General features: G+C 42.5%; 1 non-coding gene across 1 annotated transcript; it reads left to right on the forward strand.

Moving 5' to 3' along the window:
• The first annotated feature begins 3747 nt into the window (after nt 1-3747).
• Nucleotides 3748-3854, forward strand: LOC117203360 (U6 spliceosomal RNA). Its single transcript, XR_004486091.1, has one exon. It is a non-coding gene; the product is annotated as a U6 spliceosomal RNA (small nuclear RNA).
• Nucleotides 3855-16113: the final 12259 nt, after the last annotated feature.

Consider the following 16113-nt stretch of genomic DNA (forward strand, 5'->3'; position numbering starts at 1 on the left):
GTCTTTCCCCCGGGCCAGGAGGCCCCTTCACCCTACAGTTCCATATCCTAGGGGTTCCAAGAAGCAGTTCTTCAGGCAACATAGTCATCACCCTCGACATGATGTTCAGACCCTGCCTGGTCTGGAGCATAACTCCTGGTCCAGGTGCCCCGGTTAGTATCCACCTTGCTTTTGGTAGACAGCTCAGTGTGGCCACAACCCAAATGAACTAGAGCCTTTTAGAGTGACACTGCTCTTGCTTTAACACCAATGGCTGCTCTGAAAAGAAACTCCATATACTCAACTCCAAAAGCATTGAAGAGTCAAGCAGGAGGTGACTGCAGCTCTCTTGAGCAGTGTTACCTCTCACAGCATTCCACACAACTCTGAAAATTTCTTTTTTTTTTTCTCCAAATCTTCTCATTTTATTTTCTTCGAGTTTAATTTTGAAAATTCCATCCTACAGAAATTTCAGCATGATGTAAACTAAGATACCCATCATCTAGGTTCACTAATATCTCTTTGTCTCCCTGATCATTTGCTCCAGACATTGCAATAGTTCACATCTAAATACTTCAGCCTGTATCCTAAGAACAAGGATATCTTCCTATGTAACAGCAGAAAACTTGTCTCCCTCAGGAAATTAACATTGATACATTTGAAGTCAGGGAACCACACGGGGGTCACCAGGAAGGCCCTGTAGTAATAGACACATTAATACATTTTACAGCTGTGCTGGTATATATGCTAATATAATCAGTCTGTGTTTATTAGTGTGTATTACAGTAATTACTTTTCTATTTATTTTTCTCTTCTGATTTAAAGGAAATTAGAATTACAGCATTCGGTGAGCCCATAAGCATACACAGGCCTGAAGCTCTCTTTCTCCCTCTCCCCAAGTGTGTTCTTCCCCTCTCATCGCATCTCCAGGTCTACCAGCTCTCCGCTTGAATCCCCCTCCCTTCCCTGGATGGCTCTCCATGCATCTCCCCGGCCTCTAATATCTTCTTGCAATAGAGACCCTCCTCCTCAGAAAGGGGCCATGGGATGGAGCCTGGAGTTTTCTCTGCCGTGACTTTATCATCTGAAATATGACCCCACAGTCTCTGACATAGTTTTCTTGCTATTGTCCTTTTCTGTAAATTTCATTTTCTTTAACATTGAAGAGTTCATAAGAGGAAGTCAGCTTACTCACAGCAGAAGACTCCGTTTTGCCGCATAGAATACTTCAGTTGAGGCTGCGAATCTGCAAACTATGCTAATTGAGTACTGAGTTTGTTGACTGACCTTGTGAGTGTTCCTTCTTTGCAATGTATAGATGCCCAAGAATATTCTGGGTTTTTGTTTGTTTGTTTGTTTGTTTTTTTGGCACACGGCTTACGGGATCTTAGTTCCCCAACCAGGGATTGAACCCGGGCCAAGGCAGTGAAAGCGCGGAGTCCTAGCCACTGGACCGCCAAGGAATTCCCTCAAGATGATTCTTTCATTTGTTTGTTTGTGTATTTATTTATTTATGGCTGCGTTGGGTCTTCGTTGCAGTGCACGGGCTTCTCATTGCGGTGGCTTCTCTTATTGTGGAGCACTGGCTCTAGCCACGCAGACTTCAGTAGCTGCGGCTCGTGGGCTCAGTAGTTGTGGCTCGCGGGCTCTAGAGCACAGGCTCAGTAGTTGTGGCACACGGGCTTAGTTGCTCCGCGGCATGTGGGATCTTCCTGGACCAGGGCTCGAACCCGTGTCCCCTGCATTGGCAGGCGGATTCTTAACCACTGCGCCACCAGGGAAGTCCCTCAAGATGATTCTTTACTGACATCCAGGGACAGCTGGGGTTTCTTCCAAACTCATCTGAGCTGCCATTTGTTTAGCCCATATTATGTCCCAGGCCCCCTGCAAAGCACTGTACATCATTTCTTTTAATCTCCACAAAAGTTCCTATCAGAGGGGTACTGTTGGCCCCACTGTACAGATAGAGCGGCTGAGGCTTTCAGATTTAAGTGACTTGCCCAAGCTCTGCTGTCATAAGAGGTGGGCAGGATTCAGACAAAACCCCTCCCACTCCCATGCTCCAGGGTGGTCTTTCCTCTCGCCTGTGGGTTTGGAGATGAGATAGTAGATGAGGGAACAGGGCAGGGAAACCGGAGGCTCTGCTGGGGGCTCCCTCCCCTCCTGCAGAGGGAAGCACAGTGGAGCCTGTACTTTAATCCATTTCTTCATTTCAGGTGCTTCATATATATAAGCAAAAGCAAAAAAGCTTTTGCTCAGCCTAATTGTACCTAAACACAATCATTGCGCACTTCATCTTAGGCTCTCTGCCTGGGAAACGGTGTGTTCTGACTCACATAACAGACATCTACAGAGCAGGTTTTGAGGACCTAATGAATGTCTCTGATTGTCAGCACTAAATATAATCTTTTAGAATGTGGCAACATTCTAAAGTTCAAGTTATAAAATGAAAACCTCTTAGATGGGGGGAAAAAAAGAAAAAAGCCTGAAATACAAACAAACCTATGTCCTTTCAATTATTAAAAAACAGCAGCAACAACAACTCATTTCAAATTTTTCCCGTTTGTAGTTGAACCCTTCAGCCATTATTTGACAAACTAGTGTTTTTTTGGAGAACAGATATATTTCTGGATTTGCGGGACTATGTTTGTCAAATTCCCTGTTACCTGTGGAATAAAAGCGAAGGATACGATGCTTCACTTCTCAATAAAAAGGACAGCAAGGGGGCTGATTCTTTATTAGGCATGTGTCCAGGAGCGCTTAGGAAACAGAAATAAGGCAGAGAGCATTTCCCTGAGGAACGCAGCTCTGGACAGCCACACAGCTGCAAGTAATAAAAGCAGTGGCTATAGGGGCTCGCGGCCCGCGGTGTCTGGGGAGAGGCTGTGACTGAGTCCCCTCTCACCGATGGATCACTGGGCCCACTGGGGACCCCTGTGTGTGCACCACGGCTCCCATGCTCACTTCAGGGCACTGTGCGCTCTGTCCAGTGGACGGGATTGAGTCTTAGGCCTCTTAAACTAAGTTCGCGTGTGACCCAAAGTCTGAAAAAAATATACATGATACAAACCGATATAAAGAAATGAATAAACAAATAAATGGGAGAGAGGAGACAGCTCTTCCTTATAGAAAAATTCCAAATACCACTCCCCCCTCCAGGAGGTGGGGCTTCATCCTCTCCTTCCCTACTCCTGCGGGACCACTAGACATCATGCCCTGTTTCCAGATAATAGAGTAGTGAAGGGCAAAAGAGTAACTTTGCAGTAAGAGAACTGCAACCACCCAGCCAAGTGAGGAAGGGTCCCATCACCAGAGATGCCACCTGGATGTCATGTACCTCCTGGTAAAAGTGACAAGAATGGGACTTCACCTCTTCGGTATCTGTTCCAAAACCCATAATCCCATTCTCACCATGAAGAAAACATAAGATGAACCAGATCGGATCCACGCTCATCCCCCTCACGGCGGTCGAGGTCATGAAAGACTGAGAAAATGTCACAGCCCAGCAAAAACTAAGCAGATGTGTGAACAAACTGTGGTGTTGTCCCCCAAGTGGGATCCTGGAAAATCGGGTGAAATCCTGCGGTTTACTTAATACCGAAGTCCCAATATCAGGTTCTTAGTTTTGTGAAAGTACCATGGCAGCACTAGATGTTGACAGAGGGAGAAAAACCAGGTGAGGGGGACACAGAAAGTCTGTACTATCTTTGCAACCTTTCTGCAAATCCAAAATTATTCCAAGATAAAGTTGTTTAAAAAAATTGTTTGGTGTTCACTTCAGCAGCACATATACTAACATTGGAACGATACGAAGAAGATTATCATGGCCCCTGCGCAAGGATGACTCATACATTCATGAAGCAGTCCATATTTTTAACCCCCGCCCAAAAAAAAGAAAAAAACTTTTGCTCCCTAGGAAAAGAGTAGGTAATTAGAGCTATAATTTTTGGTATATTCAGTAATCTAATTCAAAATTAGATTCCCCTTCCCCATACTTGACTCATTTTGCAACATGGCATTTTGATGTCTAGAGTTTTTGTTCTCTGTGTGCCTTTTAAAGTCAAAATGCTTGTTCAAGCAAATAGCTGTTGATAATCTTCAAGCAGCTAAGGTATGCCCAGGCATGAAACTGGAGGGCAAAGCTAAAGAGCTGATGCAACTTTTGATTTTAAAACATGTTCATGCATTCTAGTTATGAATAGCTCTCTCCCCAGGGCGACAGCACTGCTGATAAAGGCTAGTGGTCACAAGACAAGAGCAGAACCAGTTCTGGCCAGAGGACTCCCGCCATCCTTCCAGAGACCCTCACAGGACAAAAGTAGGCTGGAATGACAGAAGGAAGGAGGGATGGCAAACTGGGGTGCTCCAGCAAGGATCTCAGTCCCATCCTGATATGCCTCCCAGCTCACCTTCGCCAATGTCTTGACTCTAATTCCCTGGAGATCCGCGTCCACCATGCAGATGGCCCAGCCTCTTCCCTTGAGAGCTGCTACTGATGTCCTAGAGATAGAGAGAGCCAGGGGTTCAGCTTCTGCTCCCAGGGAGGCTACTGGACAAGATGTGATTCTGCGGCTGGAATTAGAGGGACTTTTTCTCCAGAAACAACTGCAAATTTAGCTTCTTGGGCACCTTAACATAGCATTACACACTCTCACACATGAACAAAGTAATCTATGTGGGTTTAGGAAAATAAGCACCATTTGATTGTGCAATTTCTCTCTGCAAGTGCATCTCAAATTCTGAACCATCAATTTATGACAGGTAATTTGGAACATTTAGAAGTTGGGAATTGCTTGATCAAATGAAATTACGGGCCTGAAACACTGAAAGGTGAAAGATATAGGCCTTGATAGGAAAATTAAAAATAACTCAGTTTCATAGAGGGAGGATTTAAGATGAAAAGAGAAAGGAAAATTGAATCAAAATTGGGAGATCCTCGTGAGATTAGCTCTTTGTAATGGTAAATTCTGCAGCAATGCCAGGCAGTGGTTGAGTTTCATGGCATTTCAAGGTAAAGAAGTTATTGCGCAGAGCATGTATTTTTCATAATACAGGACCAAGACATGAAATAAATGGGCACTTTCTTATCATGGTGCCCTCTTTCAAAATGCAAATGTCTATCTTCATTTTCCCTCACGCTTTGCAAAAACGCATTTACATTTTTCATGAAAATTGAATAGGTATAAGATAAATATCTTCCTAGGGTAAAAGTAGAAGAATTTGAATTGCATTGAGTTTTTTCTATAGGCAACTCCTGTAAAATAGAGGGTCACAATCCAATTGCATTCATATATATTTGGGAGTGTTAACAATCTCTACTTCACTTTGCCACAAGAAAGCAACTCACAACTTAGGAAACTTTCTTCATCCACCAGGTAACTCCTTCTAAATACATATTGAGTTTTATGCTTCTGAAGTCTTCTTAATGTCATCAACTGATCAGTACTCTCTGACAAGCTATAGGATAAAAATATATCAGTGTGTTACCCAGAGGGGAAATTAAAGGGCAACTTTGATTTCCTGCAAAGAAAATAGATAACAGCTATTATCTAGGGGCTAGGACATACGTCAGAAAGCCCCCCTTCTCACCACTTCTGTTTCAGAGCTGCTTTGCAGTTGGGCAATGATTAAAAAATGGAGAGCCGGGAGGAAGCCGATCTTCTGATCTGTCATTTCCCCCGAGGTGCAATCACTGCCTTCTGTACTGGAGAATCATTGTGTTTGCTTTGCTGCCCACAGGCTATCAGAAGGTCTATAACGCAGTTATCCCATCAGTGCACCGTAGCTGGACCAACATACATAAGAGAGAAAACCTTGCATCTTCTTTTCGCATACGGGAAGAAACAAAATTCTCAAAAATCTTAAATAAATCTCAGATGCGCACTTTAATGTGAGTTTCTTATGGTATCATCTCCAATAGGATTAGGAAATCGGGTGGAAAAAGTCCCTCGTATGTGTCTCTGCCCAGAATCTTCTGATCCACCAGGTAAGCTGTGGACCAATGGATTCTCCTGGTATAGGAGCTCCCTTAGCTACTGCTCAGCAAGGCTTTCAGATCCAGGGAGAAGGAATCAAGTCAGAAGCCTCTTTGGATAGAAGAATCTAATCAGAATGTTCTGACATCATGATCCTGCTGACATGCATCTGGGGATTGAAATGCCTCAGAATCAGCTCACAATCAAGCTTTTTCAAAATTTTGTATAATCCAAGCTCTCCCCACAATCGACAGATATCCAGTTCCCTCTCCTATTTCTTACGAGACCACAAACAATCCGCTTCATACAATCGCAACACAGACTACTGACAGGAAAATACATGGAGAGGACGTTTTTGACCTTTACATTGGTGTTTAGTCTGGGGATTGTTTCTTCCTCTGGGGACACTGAATATATGATCATATGCATATAATTATTATGTCATTTCTCAGCGCCAAGGATTCTGGGAATCCTCTGTCAAATTGTGTGTAAATAAAAGTCTTTCTACACACAAGGTCCAATCACTCACCAGATTTTCAAAGGGTCCTTTTATCAAAGATCAAGGATTATTATTATTATAAGGCACACCTCTAATAGTAATCTCTTTTGTGTTTATGTAATGTTTGGGACACACATGCACACACACACGTACATATCTTCGGAGGACACGTTAGCACACATATGCCTTAAGTTTAACTGTCAAAGAAAACTGCACAGGTTCAGTTCTCCAGTACTGGTTTCATTGCTGGTAATTCTCTTATTTTCCCCTCTGAAACTTTAGATTTCAAAGAGACACATGCAGGGTAAAGCAGGCAAGAGCCCTCAGGTGTTTGCAATCAGCTAGCTCCCTGGGAAATCTGGGGCGCAGTGCCTGCCCTGGGAAGTTGTGGGGATCAGAAGGTAATACCCCAGGCCGGGCTGAGACCGTCTGATCAGGAAGAGCAGGAGGCGGGGAGACGGGCAGTTACTGACATGGGAGTGGTGACTTTGGTCACGAAGTGCAGCTTGGTCTCCTTCTGTGGCCACTGGCAAGAGTCCCAGCTCTGCCTGTCCTGTTAAGGATGTTGCCTGTCTTTCGATAAATCCACGTGAACCCCAGCAGGCCCTCACTGGGTGTCTCGAGAGAGTACATTCTTTGTGGCTCAGAGAGCAAGCCTTCTTACACCACCTCTAAACTACGTGCGCGACAGTAGAAGTCATTGACGGGGCATCGTCAAGAAGACAAAACATAACTGAATAAAAAGTATTATTTTACAGGTATTACTGACTTGACACAAACACATTTTACCGGACCCTGCCTATTTTTCTTAGTCTACGATTCCTTGTCTTAGTTGCATTTATGGGAATGAGCATTTTCTGCAAAGAATTGAGGAGACGCTTACTACATGTATATAAAATGGAATAACAGTAAAATTCACATGTAAACAAATTCAAAATCAGGCCACATAATTACATAAAAATATCGAACTGATCTGTGATGATTTTATCAAACCTTCAAAACTAAACTTACATGAATTGGATATTCACGATTGAAGCCAACTGTACATGGCATATACAGATATAATTATTGCCACTTAAAAGAACACACTTCCAATGTATAGACTCCAGTGTAGCAACTCATCCTTTTTCTAAAACATGCTTCAACCTCATTTTTCAGCTTGTTGCAAACTTCCTTAATTTACCTGTGCATTATTCATAAGTTACATTCAGGATCATTGATCCAAAGCCTACCCTAAAAGGAAGTCGTAATAAGGAATTAATAATTTAAATGATTTTGAGTACATCACACATAATGTTGAGGTCAATTATTTTTGTGCAAAAGGGCATTGTAGTCAAAATATCTTTGAGGAAAAAAGGTTCTTTGTCCAATACTAAACATGTAAGAGCCACTCTGATTATGTTTAATATTTTGGCGTAGTGTCAAATTCCTGTGGTATTAAACATTACAATGGGAAAGTCTTTTGTCAAAGTGGTTTCTAAAACAACTAAAGCTGACACACAACAGACATGCATATACTGCTGTAACTTGCTATGGAGAACGAGTCTTCTCCATTCAGGAAAGAAGAAAATGAGCTCTGTCCCAGCTCAACTCCCTGGGACAGGCCCCTAAAAGGGCCAAGGGATACGACCACAGGACACTTGGTACTCAAAGGATGCTGCAAAATCAAGTGTGATGTAGGTAACTGTGGGCCCCAGGAGATGGAAATCTTGTGTGGCACCCCAGCAGCAGAAAATCCTGCTGGCAGCTCTCAAGCATCACCTAGTAACCCATTGATTGAGCCATGCACTCATTCATTCAGCAGATGTCATTGGGAAGCCTACCATTTGCCAGACTTTCTGCTGGGTGCTGGGAAACACTGCCTGGGGGATAGAACCATACTGTCTTAGGAAGATTTCAGTCTAGTGGGAGAGAAAATGAGCCGTTATAACTTAGTGTGATGAGCACTATAATAAATAAATTGGTTCAAATTAAGGCTCGGAGACCAAGACACAAGTCTTCTCACAAGCCCGGCCGAGCACAGATCAGGGGAGGGACCGTGTGAGAAGCCACCATGTGGAGACCTAGTCGTACTCACACTCATGTCTGATCGTCAGCGAGACCATTCATACCCAGACTATTGGCAGCAACATAGTAGCCCTGTGATCTTAACTCTTAACTCTGAGCCCAACGAAGTCATTTTCTAAAGATACAATAAGAATAGTGATAATCACTAGTTATGGAATGCCAACCACAAGGATTGTTAATTATTAAGCCCTAGTTATATATCAGGAGTTAGGTTAAATGCTCTAAAAGCACTACTTTACCTCATGGTTAGACACTATGCTAGGAATTTATCATGCATTATTTCTAAGACTTAGAACACCCTGTGAGATTACTATCATTGGCCCTATTTTCTAGATGGGAAAACATAAACGGGGTTTAATAACTTGTTCAAGCTTGCACATGGCATATCCAGGATTCACCCTTGGGCTTACAAATCCTAAATTCATATAAAATCCCCTCATTAGGCTGCACAGTATGTCAAATATTTCTGTTTCAAGCATGATGGCATCAGGACCTGGAGTTACAAAGGCAGCTGCAGGCAAGCATCTCTGACTAACAGTAATGTTAATGACAAAAACGATAATAATAGCAACGCTCATTTGATGGACTTGTACTAGGTACCAGTCATAGGTGATGGTAAACGTTCACATTACCTGCATCTATTCCCCTTTTCTTTCTGATAACAAAACCTCGGAACCCCTTACCTGTCTTCATTCTCTTTATTTCAGGAGGGGTACATATGCCCACTTGGATTCCTCTCCCAAACTCTGGCCATGAGCTCCTGACCTGGGCCACACAATGTGATGATTGTTCCTCAGGAGGGGTTGTCATGTGAGCAAGTTCAGGCCAGTTGAGAGTCATCCCCAGTACTTTTCCTGGTGCTACCTACAAAAATACCCATGCTAGACAGAGAAATTATCCAACCTGGAATTGCATTTCACCAACTTGAAGAATCAAAGGACCTTAAATGTGTACTGCCCGCAGATATTTTCTGAGAGAACTACTAACAGCTGTACCTCTGTGAGAAGAAAAAATAAACCAGAAAGGCAATGTGGAATAGAAGTAGAGCAATAAAACAGCATGTACAACTTTTTTAAAAAATTGAAAAGAAAGAAGGGAAAAGGGACAGGCCAGACTTGGAATCAGGAGGTTGGCTGTGTCTCTGAACCTTAGTTCTTTCATCTAGAAAAGGACAGGATTAACATCACAACCTTTTTGACAAACAATTGTAGACAGTTTTCTGATTTTTCATTCACTTAATGTGGCTGTTTAGATTTCGTATCCCGTTTCTCCTACTTTATTTGAATATTCTCTGCGTAAGATTCTTCTTGTTCCCCCAGCCTAGCTTAGCAAGAATTCATCATCATTTGATCGTGGCTTGATGGTGATGACAAAGATATTTGTACACACTCACAACCAAGAACACATGCACACAGGAGTGTGGCTGTCCATCTCCTTGGCAGGGGTATCCCTCCTTCCAGGGTCTATCAATCATGATTGGTTAGGATATGCTGGGGTAGCAACCAAATTTCATCAACTTAAAACCAGCAATGTTTATTTCTCACTTGTGCTTTATGTCCATGCACAGCCCTCCCTGTAGGACCTAAGTTGCTTCCTTAGCCACTACCTTGAAAGGTATTGGTCAGAATCAGAGGAGGAAGAGAGATATGCAATCCCACGTGCACTCACACATCATTGGTCAGACAAGTCACATGACCACACCTAACTCCAGGGCAGGAAGGGAACCCTTCCATATGCCTCCAAGGAGAATTAGAAGTGTCTGGGGAAAGCTAATAACTACCACACAGGGCTGAGGTCATTTCTCTTGTCAAATTTTGAAGCACATTCTGAGACGATCTTGCCTAATTTTCTCCTGGACCTATGTTTTCTACAACAAAGTCTCTTATTTTCCACTTTCCACCTAGTCCACTCTGCCTAGAAACCTTTTGTTTTCATCCTAAAACAATACCAAAAGATGTCAACTCTCTTTGGCAGTCAGGAAACAGACCATCTCTACCAGATGTTGGGGCTGTCGCCAGTGAGAAAGATCCTTTTCATTCTTTCATGACTAACCTGTAAATTAGAAAACAAATGTAAATAATGTCTCAATGGAATATTCTGCCATGCTAGAGTCTCAATAACCTTTTAGACATTGCTATAAAAAATCCATAAAATGTCATATGAAGGTTACCAGTTATCAATATCAGAACATATGAGCAAGCTTTAATTAAAAAATATTTCTCATCTTACCAGTGAAATGCAAAAATGAAATTTATATTTTAGACTTCCTTAACTCATCATGTTTTATTTCTAAGTGTTAGTTAAGATATGTATAAATATATATTATTTATTTGTTTGTGGTTTGTTGCTTGTTAGAGATTGTCTATACTATGGATTTAGAGCCATATGAATCTGATTTTGAATCCTGGTTCTGGGCTTCCCTGGTGGCGCAGTGGTTGAGAGTCCACCTGCTGATGCAGGGGACATGGGTTCGTGCCCCGGTCCGGGAGGATCCCACATGCCACGGAGCGGCTGGGCCCATGAGCCATGGCTGCTGGGCCTGCGCATCCGGAGCCTGTGCTCCACAGCGGGAGAGGCCACAACAGTGAGAGGCCCGCGTACCGCAAAAAAAAAAAAAAAAAAATCCTGGTTCCGCTCATTTATAACAAAGTTACCTTTGTAAGTTACAAGGCCACACCGACCCTCATTTTCTTCACTTAAACAGCTGGGATAATTATACTCTCCTGGGGGGGTTGAGAGGATTAAATGAAGCAATGTTTGTGTATAAAATGCCTGGCACAGTGTCTGGCTCAAGACGCAGTAAATACCAGGACTTCCTCTCAAACCTCCCATTTTGCTTAAGTAAGTCTACGCTGCCCTGTTCAGATTTCATCCTGAAATAGGATAGCTAAAATGTGCCTTTCTTCTTTCAACTAATCATAGAGAATAATGAGTAATTAGGGAATGTAAGAGCAGAATAAATAAAATTCCTGAAGAGAGTTGGTTTGCAGAATGGCAGTAACTCAATCCAGAAATTAATTCTTGTAAATTCCCTATGATGATTATCTCCAAAATTCTTTAACTGCATCTCCCCAGAAATCCACACAAATGGCAACCCACAGGAAGGTCCAGCTCACTAGTCAGGGACGGGTGTCACCTACGCAGATTTCCCCGTCCTTTATGTATAAGAGGTGACCGAGCACCCGGAACTCACAGGGAGAAACACCTGGTGTTTATCTCTCCGTAGCCACTGACTTCTCCTACGCCTCGTTCTTTCCTCTTCCACACAGTGTTCATATTCATTCATTCTTCCTCTCTCTACGTCATCTCTTTCTCTATCTCTCTGTCTCTTCTGATTACCTCCTCCTTTTCCCTTGTCTCTTATTAGATATATTTCCCAAGTTTTCTCTCCTGCCATTTATCATTTGGTAATGTGTCGGTCACTTACGCCACTTCATCACCTAATTGCCACTCTTCCCTCACTATCCCATTCATTATCTACTGGGAATGGCAGGACTTGCCTTAACAGTGAAATCCCTACAATCCCAGAATCAGCGGCCACCCTTTGTTCTCTGTGTGACCCCCTATACAGCAGCCTTAGACGGTCATCTCTGCCGGCGCCCGCGAATGGGGAGAAATCTCTTTCTTGAGGACGCTCTTCATGGCATCGTCAGGGAGCTCCGATATTTGGAAAGATCTTCCTTCTATGTGCACTAAGTTTACGTCCCTGTTATTTCTTTTGACTGGTCTCAGTGTGTTATAGTAGAGGTCACGATAGTCTTCTAAATATGTGAAAATACCAGTTATATCTCAAGTCTCCTTCTGCTGTAGAAACACATTCTCAACTTTTTATGTCTCACTTTGATCCATGATTATGACCTGTAGGTATAGAAGGGATGCTCTTCCTGGGCCCTGGAACTTGGTCTAGACTTCATGCTCTGCTTCCCCAAGTCATGGGCAGAAAGGATGTTTTACGTGCATCTGTCTTCCAGGGAACGTAAAATGGTTTCAGAATAAGATAACCCAAGCCCACTTCTCTCCGTCTGGCTCCCCAAAGACGCAGCAGCATCCTATGAAACAATGAATATACGAATGAACAATGGCCAGGCCATATATAGAAATAGAACTCTAACCCCAAACCTTTAGCAAACAGTTTAGGGAACCAACCCAATAACAAGGCCAAGGAGTCAGCCTCCTAACCGCAATTCAGACTCGGAGGAAGTCAGACCACTAGATCTAGTAACAATCCGGGAAGCCAAACAATCACCCCTATAAAACTGGCCCTCAAATGGCCAAGACTTGATTAATAATTGATACCTTTCATAATTGTTGTTCCCACTTCCAACTTGGGACCCATAGGAAAAAGCCATATATGCACCTCGAACCAATCATATAGGACGCCTCACTTCTAGTTAGCTGCCTATAACTTCCAACTGGGGCGGACCTGAAGCCTTCCTTTCTTTCCACTCCTCTGCCTGCCTTTGAGTCTCTGTGAAGAAAGAGAGGTGGTGGTTGACTCCCTTGAGAAGGCAAGCTCTGAATAAATAAGCTTTGCTTGTTCTCGGTTGGTTGGTTTTTGTTTATTTCCACAGGTAAGAGTTTAATGGAATAAAGCACTGATTTTTTCCACGGGAGAAATATAGTTTTTACATGGGGAAACACAGCAGAGAGATAAAAATAATCTTCTAATTAACACTGATGAGCGTATGAGGGTTTATCTGGAAAGGACACAAGTTCTTTAGCTGCAAGTCTGATTTTCTCTGCTTTGAGATGAATCCCCACTTAAAGTCTTTGTATTCGGTTTCCGGCATCCTTGCCTATGCCTTGAATCCCCATCTAAACTTAGGCCACGGTGAAGAGACATTCCAGAGTAAAGCAAACAAGGGACAACATTCTTCTCTGCTTCATTTTATAAAATGATTCCCTCACCCCATTTTATCCCAAAATATTACTGCTATTATGTGCCAAGAAAAATCTACATGAGTTCAATTTCCAGCTAAATGAGAAAGGACATTGTGAACGAGTTACTTAATCAGCTCTCTCCACCTTTTGGAAGGTCAGTAAAAGCTCTTTTTCTTCCTGGTAATTTCTTCTGTATAAATTTATCTTCACCAATGATGACTTGACATTACAAGTGAAAGTCAATTTTATGTTCCTCATCTGGACTCCCAGCAAGTCGAGAAAAACAGGGCAGGGTAGGTGGGACAGGGGATTAAAGACGTGGAAGAGAAAACAATTTTTAATCATTTTCAGACAAAAACCTGGATACTGTGCATGTGGGAAATAGGAGGGAATGATGCGGGGAAGTTGAGGAGAGGCTTTTTCAAGGGATGCAGAGGTGGGCAAGGTGGAGGTGAAGATGCTTGCCTTCACTCTCTGGGAAATTTATAGGACACAGAGCATCAGTGTAGGTGGATTCTAGGGACTAATGTAAAACTGGACTAATGTAATAAGCTTCCCCAACATCCGTCTGAAAACCAATAAAATAAACAATAAAGTTGAACCTCATTTTTAACGGCATTTAAAAAACCATTGGCATTTATATCATCATTTTAAAGACACGACTTACAGAAAATGTATTGACATCAAGAATGTCATCAGCCGCTGAGTTGTTCTCTGCCTTTTGATGGTTGCCTCCCCCACTGAGCAAAGAGCATCTGTGAGCCGTGGCAGTGACAGAATTGATGCGCCACAGAGCGTGCGTTGTTTGTTGACAATAATGATCCAGCTTATTTTTCAGGTGCGTAGGCAGAAAGTGGGTAAGTGACTTACCAGTTTTCATAAAATAAGTCAGAGACAGAATAAGGAAGAGAGCTCAGATGTGATAGGGTCGGAGCTGGCTTCATATTTCCTAGGCTACACCATCTATGTGACAGCAGATAACAGCATCAGTCAGAAGAGGAATATTAAATATTTTTAAATTTAAACGGCAACTATCACAAAGGGATCTTTGCAGCAGAAATGAATTAAAATTATTAAAATAGGATAGCTTTTAGCCTTCCACAGAATAAAACTGCAGCTGACAGCTGTGTGTTGATAGACTTTTCTATTTGATTTTTGGTGACTTAGTGGGATAAAGTCATGATTTCAGTCACAACAGAATACAGAAAAGATAATTCGAGAAGATGAATATTCAGATAATTGCAAGGCTGAAGTGTGGCATGATTAAATTCTCACAAGACTAAACAAAGAGTTAGAAATACAGTTGGGCAACTTTTTGTTAATACCAATTGAAAGTACACATCAGATGCCTCATTGGAACAAGGGACCTACATACAGTGTCTGGGTTCCAGCTTCAGAGAATGCATACAGGGAAGTCTCCAGCACATTCCTGGATCAGCTGCGGGTCCACTCACCTTTCCAGGTAACAAGGAATTGACAGATATAAGTAAATACATCACTGACAGAAAGGTAACAAAAATTCAGTGAAAAAAAAGGGACAATGGCGGCTAGAGAGCTCCTGTTCAGTTTTCCTCTCAGTGTCTGTATGCATGAGAAGCCTTGAGGACCTGGGACTTCAGTCGCCCTTTGAACTTTAAACCTCCACGTAAAACAGATGTCCTTAATGCCTTGTGTTCATAAGTGCATCTCTAACAAGTGTAGGCACATCTCAAAACTCAGTGTATCCTGGATTTAACTTCTGGGAGACAAAACTGAGACGTGGTTATTGCAAAGGAATTTAATTAATCATATTCCATCCTTTTTGAAGAAAGACTATACACATGCAAAGAAACTAGCTGGTGAGAGACAGTAGCCCACAGATTCCGTTCAGGGGAGAAGATGACCTCCCATGTCAACGTGGGGATCCTAAACTGACCCTCTCTAAGGTCTCAGCAGGCTTCCAATCCTGACACTAGTCCAGGTTTGAGCCAGGCCAGCACCAAGCTGAAGACCGAAGTATGCTTTCTCCTGTACGAGGCAGGTCAGGGCAATCATCCACTTCACTTGATAACAATAATTCTCGTTGGAAATTAATACGTTACAGGCTGGTGAGTTTTATGAGTATGAACTAGCACCTCTTAATCAGTTCACTGGTGGGATGTTGACAAATATCCTATTCTTCAGGCTATGATGTTAAGGGCGAACTTTGGGCAGAGTTGAACTCACGAAGTTAAGAGCCAACTCAGTGCTCTTGGGGGGATATGGAAACTCCCTAGGGGACCCCACCCCACTGCAAGGGCCACTAGGCTCTGTGTCAGATGCCAGCCGCAGCTGCTCTTAAAGCTAGATGGAGAATTGGGTGTAAAGAAGTAAAGAGGAAGGATTTGCACTGGTTGGGGAACATTAGAGGAAACTCATAAATGAGACACAGGCTATCAGAAAAATTCAAAGTTCTCAAGTTCTTCCACGTAGGTAGTCATTTCAACTTGACCTCAGCACTTCAGAATCTAAATGATAAAGAAAGGTCACTTTTCAAACAATCATTTGCTCTACAAATATTAGTTATCCTCATGGATTTTTTAAAAAACAATTTCTTTACTGGCTTCTGCGTGTTATTCTGAAGCTTCAGGTAGTTGTTAGAACGTGGTTTTGTACTAGAATAGACTACATTAATAATTTGTGGGTTTTAAATTTTGAATATATACTTTTCATTATTATAACCTACAAGTTATT

This window comes from Orcinus orca, chromosome 17, assembly GCF_937001465.1.
Source record: "Orcinus orca chromosome 17, mOrcOrc1.1, whole genome shotgun sequence".
In the NCBI taxonomy this organism is placed as follows: domain Eukaryota; kingdom Metazoa; phylum Chordata; class Mammalia; order Artiodactyla; family Delphinidae; genus Orcinus; species Orcinus orca.